The 12,804-nt window shown below is 35.0% G+C and overlaps 1 long non-coding RNA gene and 1 other non-coding gene across 2 annotated transcripts; one reads left to right on the forward strand and one right to left on the reverse strand.

Annotated features, from left to right (window-relative positions):
* Positions 1–8,860: 8,860 nt before the first annotated feature.
* On the reverse strand, positions 8,861–8,932 carry TRNAC-GCA (transfer RNA cysteine (anticodon GCA)). The gene has a single exon. It is a non-coding gene; the product is annotated as a tRNA-Cys (tRNA).
* A 1,073-nt stretch (positions 8,933–10,005) lies between these two features.
* LOC140807878 (uncharacterized) lies at positions 10,006–10,743 on the forward strand. Its single transcript, XR_012112773.1, has 4 exons — positions 10,006–10,050; positions 10,140–10,262; positions 10,481–10,550; positions 10,665–10,743. It is a non-coding gene; the product is annotated as an uncharacterized lncRNA (long non-coding RNA).
* Positions 10,744–12,804: the final 2,061 nt, after the last annotated feature.

Here is a 12,804-nt window from a genome sequence, read left to right on the forward strand (position 1 = left end):
ACCCCGGTATCATGATCATAGCATGTGCATTTCATATAGGTCTGTATACTCATATTTTTGTACTGGGCGTTCTTATCGCTCACGTCCTCGGTTTTGTTTATTCTTGGACACCCCATTTCCCACGGGGCAGGCCTCAGGTTGGACAGCTCAGGAGGAGCAGGAGGAGGACGTTGAGTAGCTGGTTGGTTTAGTTTATCGGTATTGTTTTGATTCGTTTTGGTTGTATTGGATATTTTATTTTGAGTTATTCTAGACTTCGATTGGGTTGTATAACCATCATTTTGTTGACTTTTCCGCTGTTATCTCTGATTATTGTTTATTAGGTTAATTGCATGCTTAGTTTTTGATTAGTAGGTGATTCTGGAACGGGTCACTACATTTATGGTATCAGAGCATGCATACGATTTTGGGATATAGATTTCTGTTTTGGGATTTCCGTTGACCAATTTACTAGTTTCCCCATTCTATTGTTGTAGCAATGGCTGACCACTTTGGTGACGGGAGTAGTCAGGGGAGTGTAGGTCGATGGGGTGACCAGGACGATCGTAGGCGTCATAGTGAGCATCGTCATCGTCGGGATGGTCCTAGGCGTTTCGATATGCATCGTTTCATGCAGATGGGGCCTAAGCCTTTAGTTGGCGGTGAGACTCCCGATGATGCGGAAGATTGGTTAGAGCGCATGGAGAGTTGTTTCCGTGCATTCCAGTGCACCGATGAGCAGAAGATAGAGACTCTTAGTTTTCTTCTCGAGGGCCGTGCTCGCAGGTGGTGGCGATCGACTTCTGCGCCGATAGTTCAGTCGCAGGGTAGAGCGACGTGGGCCGATTTCCGTGCAGCGTTCATGCAGCTGTACTTTCCTCCAGCCCTTCGCCAGGCCAAGACGATTGAGCTCCTGAACCTTAAGCAGGGGAGTATGTCTGTTGATGAGTATCAGCAGAAATTCTTCGAGTTGTTACCCTTTGCGCCTCATATCAGTGGCAGTTCTGAAGCCAAGTACGATCATTTCCTTCAGGGCCTTAACCAGGAGATTTTTGATCGTGTCACCGTATGTGATAATCCTACTTCGTACGATGGGTTGGTGAACCGGTGTCGCCAGGCAGAGATCAGTCTCCAGCGTGGTAGGGCTATTTTTTCTTCTAGACCTTCGCATACTTTGAGCCCTCGACCTCAGTCTTTCAAGAAGTCAGGTTCTTCTTCTTCTGGATCTGGATCAAGGTCTAGCGGTGATGTTCGCTTTGGTGAGAAGAAGGATGCTTGTGTGCACTGTGGGAAGAACCATCCATCGGAGCAATGCCGAGTAGCCGCAGGAGCTTGTTATCAGTGCGGAGAGATGGGTCATCTCAAGAAGAATTGTCCTCAGCTGCGAGGTGGAGCAGGATCTGGTTCTGGATCCCAGACGACTGTTCAGCAGAGGAGACAGGGTCAGGCAGTGGGTAGTTCGAATCTTCGACCTCGTGCCCAAGGTCAGGTTTTTGCGCTGAACCAGGATCAGCCTGGGATGTAATTGTTATACAGTTGTAATGAAGAATATTTGCAGTGTATTACAATGGTGTTTTATTCTCTAAGCTTGATTTCGAGGACGAAATCTTTTTAAGGGGGGGAGAATGTAGTAGCCCGAATGCCGAATTGGGTAATTAACGGATTAATGGTGATTAAGAAGGTTTTATGTGTAATTTTTGACGTGGTCATGATCGGAAGGTCTGAAGATGGTTCGGAAGCACCGAAGAGTTCGGAAGGTCCGAAGTGGGTTAGGTGGATCCGATCATGAGGTGTCAAGAGCAGCTGGACACGTGCATGTTCGGACGGTCCGAAGTGTATGATCGGAGGATCCGATCATGAGCTGTCAAGAGCCGATGGACACGTAAGAGTTCGGACGTTCCGAAGAGGGTTCGGACGATCCGAACATGGCCTATAAATAGTGGTCGGATTTCCTCATTTTGACTCGCCAATTCAGAGAGTTCCGTAGCATTTCAGTCGTTTCTGACAGGTTCTAGTCTTGTTCCGAGATTTGGGCACTAGCGGGGAGCTGCTGGTCTTGTAGCAGAGCTGTGCTCTAGTTAGGAGCTAGCGGCATCAGCGGGCTAGCGACGGACGAAGGTTTGGAATTTTATCAGTATTTATCTCAGGATTATCTAGTTAAGTCTGGTAGATAAGTTTAGTGATGGTTTTCACTTGATGAATAGGCTTGGATTAGACCTGTTGTCTGGTTGTTCCAGTGGATTAGGATTGCTGTGATAGAGGTACGAAAGTACTATCCGAGATATCCTGGTTGAGTATACATTCTTATATGTGTTGCATGATTATGTGGTGCATTGATATATGTCATATGATGCATGCTATTATGTCACGTTTATTACTGCACGTTGCATTTCATGTTGAGCCGTATCTTCTTCGAGATAGCCTTTACTGTTGAGCTGTATCTCTTTCGAGATAAGCTATATCTTGGGGCCGCTCAGCCCTGTCTTGTGGACGCATGGACACCGAGAGTACACAGTGGCCGACGGGTCGGGAGGGCTTCGGTGGTCCGGGACATTTTAGGTCCACGTCTGTCTTGTAGTGGATGCAGTGACCCAGAGGTGTACCGCGCGGCACTATCCACTTGGCGCCTCTAGACTGAGCATTGTTGAGATCCTTTCCTTTGTGACTCCTGTTTCTTGACTACCCCGGTATCATGATCATAGCATGTGCATTTCATATAGGTCTGTATACTCATACTTTTGTACTGGGCGTTCTTATCGCTCACGTCCTCGGTTTTGTTTATTCTTGGACACCCCATTTCCCACGGGGCAGGCCTCAGGTTGGACAGCTCAGGAGGAGCAGGAGGAGGACGTTGAGTAGCTGGTTGGTTTAGTTTATCGGTATTGTTTTGATTCGTTTTGGTTGTATTGGATATTTTATTTTGAGTTATTCTAGACTTCGATTGGGTTGTATAACCATCATTTTGTTGACTTTTCCGCTGTTATCTCTGATTATTGTTTATTAGGTTAATTGCATGCTTAGTTTTTGATTAGTAGGTGATTCTGGAACGGGTCACTACACTACAGATCAATTTCAATTTGTTTAGAAACAGATTTTCTGACAGTTACAAGTTTCATACTACTCTATTCAGTTCAATTATATACATGATGAGTGATAATAAAACAAGTGCACAAAGTGATCCGAAAATGATATGGTATTAAGCATGTGCAGGTCATCTTGGTATGATGTAATTTTTGAGAGGTGCTAATAAGGATCCAGAAAATTCTCATAACTACGCAAAGATTTAGGCATAGTTTGGTACATGGGATAAGAGAGGGATTGATAAACAATCCTCCTTATCCCATTTTTGGTACCTTTTTAAAAAACTCATGATAATATCATGGGCCCTTGATAAATATTTTTTTAGAAGGATAAAATATCTCTAATAGAAGGTGTGATAATTTTAATCAAATGATAAAATACACTACAAATGACTTAATTACCCTCAATTTATAAATGATTTTTTATAAATCTATGCTAGTAGGTAGAAATTAAAATCAAATAAATATTTTATTTATTTTTATATATTATATAATATGATAATTATATAAATGATTTCGAGATAATTATATAAATAATTTTTATAAATCTCGATAAAATTATTATTATCACTCGATTAACCTTAAAAATTGATATTTGATTTGACTCAAAAAATCAATGGCTCAATTATCATATTATATAATATATAAAATTAGGTAAAAATAAATAAATCATGCAAGTACTATCGGCACATGTACAGATAAAAAATATGAACTCAAGCAACAACTTTGAAATTATAAAATTTATTATGATAAGGTTAATTTTGTCATTACAATCTAATATATAAATTTAATCACTCTTATTAAAATCATACCAAACATTAAATATAATATCTTACACCTTATTTATCCTTAACTTATCCTTATATTATATATCACATGTTTATCCTATCATGTGTACCAAACTATGCCTTAGAGTATAAGTTATCTTCAACATTTATTATGCATTTTCCTTTCATAAATAATGATTCCAACGTTAATAAATACGAATAGTACTCACAGATGTAATAGATTCCAGACAATGCATTAGAGAATATCACATGTCCTTGTCTTTCCGGATATAATACTGGGAAATAACTTTCCATGGACACTAGATAGATAATGATAATCAACCGATCTTTAATTCTTTTACGAAGAGAGAATATTTATACTTGCTGATTGAATTCAAATTAAAATATCAGATAATTGTCTTTTGTACGCATATAATGTTTTCAGATTAGCTCAATGATCAGATCAATTGGTCTAACTGATTTAGCTCAATTTATCTAAACGGGTCATTCGATTCTAAACTTGAAAATCTTGAAAAATTGAGTCGCTATTGGAATTACACTTCCTTCTCAAATTATTTTGATAAAAATAACTGAAAACAAAATCGCCATATGTTACAATAAATTTTTATATATCTTTCTGTATCTTATCAAATTTGAATATCCATCGAGAACTACCATAATACTATAGTATATTTTCAACAATACCAAGAATAAATTTATTTTTACTCAAACGAAACATGTTTTATGCTTATCGTAATTTCTCAACTTTACGAATTTTCCGTTTGGTTTTCCATTATCACAATTGGCTCGTGTTTCCTGCATAATTATATTGGATCTATCATTTATTTATGTCAGTAAAGGTGGATGGAATGATGAATGGTAGCTATACATTAATTTTGAGGAAAATTCGGGTCATCTTTTGCAGCAGAAAAAACGGAATTGGTATTTTGAATTCAGACGATTAAATTGTGCAAATATTCTCGCATTCAGGTGAGGAAGAATACATATAAATTGGTGCATAAATTCACCTCGTTTCTTATCTTATTCTTAGTTCTCTACTCTCATCTCATTGTATTTGAGTGTTTAGTTCTACAATATTTGTGAAGTGTTTGTTATCTTGTATTAAGAGAGTATGTTCTTTTTGAAAACATCGTAAAATATTATAGTGAAATTATTTTCATCTTACTCATGGTTTTTACCTTAATAATTTTTAGGGGGTTTCCACGTAAATCTCAATGTCCAATTTATTCTTTATTTTCATATTTATTATCTCAAGTTTTCGCACGTGAGACCAACAAGTAGTATCAAAGCTTTGGTTTAAAATTTCATAAAATTATGCATATGATCTATGGTTGCAGTCTAGATTGATCTTCCATATCAGAATTTTTTTTTTTGATTTTTTATTAAGGGAGATTATTGTCCATTCTATTAAATTGTTGTAGAGATAATGACGGACATGTACGAGATAACAAAATTCAATAGAAACAATTTTATATTATGGAAAATAAAGATTCAAGCATTTTTAAGAAAGAATAATTGTTTGGCGGCTATTGGAGATAGACCAGCAGAAATGACGGACAATAGAAAGTAGAATGAGATGAATGATAATGATATTACCAATTTACAATTGGCTATAGCAGACAAAGTACTTTCACGTATCTATGAAATAAAAACAGCAAAAGTTATATGAGATACTCTGACAAAGATATACGATGTCAAGTCACTACACAACAAGATTTTCCAAAAAGAAGCCTTTATACTCTTCAGATAACGGAATCCTCATCGATGAGCGATCATATCAACATACTAAATACTCTATTTGTCTAACTCACTTCTCTGAGGCATAAAATAGAGGAAAATAAACGTGCAGAGCTTCTACTTCAAAGTTTACCAGATTCATATGATCAACTTATCATCCATTAATCAACAATATTCTTATGAGCTCTCTAAAATTCGACGTTGTCTTATTTGCGGTTCTAGCAGAAAAAAGCCGACGCAAGAATAAAGAAGATAGGTTGGTAATTTCGAAGCAGACATAGAATTTACCGATGATAGAAGGAAGATTTATGAATCGTGACTCCAGTGACAGCCAAAGGCGAGGTAGATCAAAGTTAATAAAAAAAATATTTACTTCTTTAAATGTGACGGTAAAAAGTACTTCAAGAAAGAGTGTACAAGTATCGAGAATGGTTTTCAAGGAAATGTGACCAGTACTTCAGGCGGTGGTGAAATATTATTCAATGAAACAACAACAGTTGTAGAAGACAAGCAAAAATTTTGTGACACGTGGATGATGGATTCAGGAGCAACATGGCATATGGAGTCTTGGAGAGAATAGTTTGATCATTATGAACTAATCTCAGTAGGATCTGTATTCATAGGAAATGATCACATCTTGGAAATTGATGGGTCAGTACTATCAAAATAAAAATGTTTGACGGCACCATTCGCACCATACAGTAGGTACGACATGTGAAGGGACTAACGAAAAATCTTTTGTCCTTGGGACAATTGGATGATACCGGGTGTAAAACTCGTATAGAAAACGAGATCGTGAAAATTGTGAAAGGTGCTTGTGGTTAAAAAGACGGAAAAAGTTGCTGAAAATCTATATTTACTTTTGGGAAAAACACAAAAAAAAGCGGAATTAACTGTTGCATCAATCGGTTCAAGAGAAGAATTAACAGTGTTATGGCATATAAAGCTCAGACATATATCAGAACGAGGGCTGAAAATTCTCTCAGAACGGAAGCTACTGTTGGGGCTTACAAAAGTGTCACTACCTTTTGTGAGTGTTGTGTTATCAATAAACATCTCAGACGGATCTTCTTCGTGCTTTTGCTCTTCCAATGCCAAAATAAAAATCATGTTAGATCTGATTCATTCGGATGTTTGGCAAGCACACGTTATATCCCTAGGAGGAGCGAGAAACTTTTTTTCGTTCATTAATGATTTCTTTATGATATGTTGGGTTTATCCAATCAAGAAGAGATAAAAAATTTCTCCAGATCTTAAATGATTTAAAAGTGCAGGTTGAACTTGATTATGAAAATAAAATCAAGTGTTTGAGGATTGACAATGGAAAAAATATATCAGTGACAAATTTGATGCATTTTGTCAACATGAGGGCATCAAAAGGTAATTTACGACGGCTTAAACACCTCAAAGAATGGAGTGGCGGAGTGGATGAACATGACCTTGTTGGACAGAACAAGATCCATGTTAAATACTACGATTCTAGATAAATCATTTTGGGCGGAAGCAATTAAGATTTCTTATTATATTATCGATCGTTCTCCTTCAGTGACAATTGATCTGAAAACTCCGATGGAGATGTAGACTGTGAGGCCGACTGATTATTCTTATTTGCATACATTTGGAAGTCATGTGTAGGTTTTGTAAAATGAGTAAGAAATATTGAAGTTGGATTTAAAATCCAGAAAATATATCTTTTGGATTATGCTAATGGAGCAAAAGGATTTCGCTTGTGAGATCCTACTGTCCACAAGCTTGTCATCAGCAGGGATGTTATCTTAAAGGAACATAAAGTAATTGAGACAAATACACACTGAATTCAGAAACTTCTATTTTTTAGGTGGAAAATAAGATGGACGAATGTCAAATTTCTTTTGAAGTAGTGCCAAAGCACGAAGAAGAAAAACATGTTGGAGTATATCTCTTGTGAGACGGTCTCACAAATCTTTATCTTGTGAGATGGGTCAAACCTACTGATATTCACAATAAAAATTAATACTCTTAGCATAAAAAGTAATACTTTTTCATGGAAGACCCAAATAAAAGATACGTCTCACAAAATACGATCCGTGAGACCGTCTCACATAAGTTTTTGCCAACATATTGAGTCTAAGGTTTCCAACGTGAGGTAGTCAAATCGAGACAGAAGATCACCATTTTGGATTTCAGATTATGTCAATTAAGCAATATTGCATATTTTCTATTATTAGAGGATATTAAGTCATCGAGTAGTGACGGATCGGAAGTGATCCATGTTTAACCAATTAGTCGGGTTGTTCCAACTCTGTTGCTCGATCAGGCCGGTCCTTTTTCATCCAGTAGGGATCCAAATCTCACACTTGTTGTCTTAGATCGGTCGTCTAGTTTTTGGAGTTGAGTTAGATTCATATATCAATCTTAACATAATCAGACAATGGTAAAAGTGTAAGACAAAAAAAAGTAGATGTCGTCGCTGATCAGAATGGTTCCTACACTTAAATTTTTCTAAGCACTTAATTAATTAATTTAATGGAGGATCATGATACACAAATGATTGACTATTGGTTTTTCAACCTTATTTTTCCTTTCTTTCAGATTTTAAGTTTTTGTCTATGTATTTTTAGATCTATTATATACATATGTGGCTATGAGAATATGTTTTCTCCACAACAAAGTGGCTTTAATTGTATGGTTATTAATTCAGTTGTCTTAATTTTGTTTAAAATATAAGTTCTTCTAATGTTTCTCTACGTAGTGTGAGGGTTTTAGAATAACTACCTTTGAGGACACCAAAATATTTAATTCCATAATTACCCTTCTTAATCTACTAAAAACCTTTTCAAGTCACTCCATATTTTAAATATAAAAAAAATGAAAACAAAACTTACCTTTTAAATCGAACAACTTTTCTAAATCGAAAATAATTTCATGTTTATTATTTAGTATTATTTAATCAAATTAAAAATAATAATAGCACATACAATGCATGTGTATCTTTTACTAGTTATAAAAAAAAACCTCTGACTCATATAATTTCATATGAATGAGTAACAATACGCCTTTTTCCTTGGTATTCGAATATTTCTCATCGGATCTCTGGCCACTCATAACACATATCTCGATTTACTTTCGTGATCAAGGTACATGTTACTCAGATAAAAGGTTTTACATTAAATTGTTTTTATTATTATTTTTATAAAAAGAATTTCAGGAAATAAAAGTGAAATCATTTTTTTTAGTAAGAAAATAAAATCATTGATGCGTAGGCAGGAGCCGAAAAATGAACGCAGGAGAGAATTCAGGGCCCTACCGGATTCGAACCGGTGACCTATTGATCTGCAGTCAATTGCTCTACCACTGAGCTAAGGACCCCTTTGTCCTTATTCCGATCATAATTTTTTTTAATATTTAAAATTAACAAAATAGTATAATTATTTGATTATCATTACAGCTTGGGTTTTATATGTAAGATTCGACTTGTCATATGAATAATTACTTATGGCAAGAAAAAAGTTTGATTCAAAAGAGAAGAAGCAATAATTAGAACAAAAATATCTTGAATTAGTGGGTAAACGAGGTGGGGATTCTTTCATTTTTACATTGGCTTTGCAAATATTTTAGTATTTTACTCTTTAATATTTATTGGGATGTCATCACAACAAATGAAAAATCATGAGATATTCAAATCAATGTATTTAAGAGCCAAAAATTTTTGAAGAAGAAAGATCACCCTACTGCAGGTATCTGTTCTTGTAAGGATTTTAATGGAAGTTTGAAACAAATTTCTGATAAATGTATGAACTCCGAAGTACTGATCTCATTTTTGTTCTCGGTTGCACCTTGAAGCAAATTTGCTTCATAGATTCTACCTGAGATCAGTAAACTGGCAGTACTTCATTATTCTCTCTAAAAAATGGTTTTCTTTCTCTTGAAACCCATGAAAATGTTTTTACTTTGGGATACGATTGCAATATAATATTTTAACTATTTTTTTTCATTATCGAGCATTGTATTTTTTCTTTGCAGGTGGCTTTAGAAGATCAAAATTCAAAAGCATAAGATAGTGCACCTATGCACTTCTGTCCTTTATTTTCTCCCCTGTGCCCTTTGATCTTGTCTTTGGTGACTTGTTATTTTCAAATTTTGTTCGCCACGAAGAAACTTTGCACAGTTTTGAAAACTGTTTGTTGACGATAAAAGAAAGATGAAAAATCAAATCTCTACCTGCCTTGTCAATATTGGTGGTTCTATGAGAATTTTTTAAAATAGATATATATGATTCTTAATTCTACTGAAAACATCAATCTCCTATTATGTAACATACAGTAGGACCTAGAGCTGAGACTCGTGGTATTCTAAATCTCAATATCCAGTATTGGACCAGTCGTGGTTGGGCTTTGGTGGATGTTAACTATGGTGGAAGTACTGGTATTTTGTTTGAACCTTATCTTCCTCACGTCTCAATTTTTTGTAGCTGTGCCAAGTTTTTGGTAAGATAAAAATAATCAAACTTATGTCCGAATAATGTGGGAAACTGCAGATTTTCTTTTTGTGGCAATAATATGGTTTGGTTTCACAGGTTGATTGTGGAAAAGTTGATGGCAACCGACTATGTATTACTGGGGGTTCTGCTGGTGGATACACGACCCTGGCGGCACTTGCATTCAGAGAAACATCCAAAGCTGGAGCATCCTTGTATGGTGTGAGTGCTACAATTTGGTTGAAGATAGCATCATATATATTTTCCTCTCACCAGACTTTAATTTGTTGCGCATTTTGTATAATGCAATCAAACTTGGCAAGGATTCGAGATTCCTGAATGACATTTTCTTGGATCCTATTTTGGAGATTAGTCTATTTTTTAAACATGTCGGGTATTTGGATCAAAGTTTTTGCAACTCTATGCTTCTTAAGAAACAGGTTGCTGATTTAGATTCTTTGCGAGCCGACACTCACAAATTTGAATCTCGCTACCTCGACAATCTTGTAGGTAATAACTGAATATTAATATGGTGTTTTCGAAATTTCTGTCATCTTCTTTTTTAGTTTTTTTTATCATGAATTTTTACTAATTCTCCTCCGGATACTACTTGAATTATTCCAGGAAGTGAAGAGGAATTCTTTAAAAGATCCCCAATCGTCTGATTTCACAGGTCGTCCCTCCGAATCAAGCTCGAAAAATCCGATCTGCCCGGAACAACGGAGCGTCCGCGCAGCGGGTGCGCGGCCTGTGCGGACAGCGTGGGAGGCTGCCCGAGAACGTCTCGAGAACTGTGCTGATTATTGGGCTTGAATTATTTGGTCTTATGGTGCGATTTTCTGATTTTTCAAAACTTTGGATTAAATTGATATTTTATGAAAATTATTTTAATTTATCTTTTGAACAATTAATTTTTGAAAATATAATAATTTTCTTGTAAAATAAATAATTAGAATATGATTTTAATTATTTATGGTAAAAATGAATTTTACAATAAATCAATTATTATTGAATTAATTGTAAATTAAATAAAGATGTTTATTTAATTTATTAAATTTTTTGATAATTGTAGTGGTTAGTAATAAAATATTAGATACATGATTTATCAATTAATTAAATTTGTTTAATAAATTATTGTTAATATTTGACATTAAATGCATGAAGGATGATCGAGAGGCTTGACCAATGTGTTAGGTGTATGTTAGGATATTTTATTATTTTATTCATTTTGTTAATATTTGATATTATTAAAGTGGACCTGGTTTATTACTCGTTCCCACTCCATGAGATGTATCTCTTATGTACCATGGCTATTTAAATGTAATTATTAGAAATAGTGGGAGATCAAGACTGGAAGATTATGGGCCTGATGCACAAGATGAAGACATGTAAAATATTGGAAGCACTTGTAAAAGTTGCATTTTCATCCCTGCATTCACCTAGGTTTTGGACCTGGATCCATGTCTGGCTCACGTGGATCTAATACTGTTGGTGATCGATCATCTTTATTTATTGTTGAATATCATATTATGATATATGTGATATATAGTAGTATGCATGTATGTATATGATTAAATAATATAGTTCCATGAATCCGGCAAACATACAAACTCGTGGCACACGATTTTAAATTAAAATGATGAGACAATTTTAAGATTAAAATCCCTCATTTTGAATAATATTCAAATTTTATATCAAACCACAAAAGTAAAAATTAAAAGAGTTTAATTTATTCTTGTCTTCCATCAACCATGGTTGCATGTTGATCGCTATCTGCGGAAAGTGTTTGGCTCATATTATTGGGGAGGCCTGTACGCCGAAAAACTGGACTTCCACCGGACATATGATGTGAATTGAGTGGAGCTCCCATGACTTCAGCTCATATTATTTGGAGAACTTATGACGACCGTCCATTACAATTCAATATTGATGGGTTGGTTTGACACATGAAAATAAAAGACGTCATATTATTGGGTCCTTATTAAATATGAGGCGAAACACGCAGAGGTTGCATATGGATGCAATTGGATTCTACCTTTTAGAAATTATAATTGGCTGATATTATTCGGGATTATAATTGTCTAATTGGACTCTACGTGCCCACTAAGGAGATACGATTTCTCTTTTTCATCAGAGGGTGATGGAAATATCAAAATAGTGAGAGAGAAATTTATAAAATAAAAATCCATATCTTATATCTTAAAATTATTTTAAAATAATCAGCAAGCATTATTCTGTTTCCATATCAGTATATCGATAAGCATAAAACATGTTTCGTTTGAGTAAAAATAAATTTATTCTTGGTATTGTTGAAAATATACTATAGTATTATGGTAGTTCTCGATGGATATTCAAAATTGATAAGATACAGAAAGATATATAAAAATTTATTGTAACATATGGCGATTTTGTTTTCAGTTATTTTTATCAAAATAATTTGAGAAGGAAGTGTAATTCCAATAGCGACTCAATTTTTCAAGATTTTCAAGTTTAGAATCGAATGACCCGTTTAGATAAATTGAGCTAAATCAGTTAGACCATTTGATCTGATCATTGAGCTAATCTGAAAACATTATATGCGTACAAAAGACAATTATCTGATATTTTAATTTGAATTCAATCAGCAAGTATAAATATTCTCTCTTCGTAAAAGAATTAAAAATCGGTTGATTATCATTATCTATCTAGTGTCCATGGAAAGTTATTTCCCACTATTATATCCGGAAAGACAAGGACATGTGATATTCTCTAATGCATTGTCTGG

This window comes from Primulina eburnea, chromosome 12, assembly GCF_022965805.1.
Source record: "Primulina eburnea isolate SZY01 chromosome 12, ASM2296580v1, whole genome shotgun sequence".
Classification (NCBI taxonomy): Eukaryota; Viridiplantae; Streptophyta; class Magnoliopsida; order Lamiales; family Gesneriaceae; genus Primulina; species Primulina eburnea.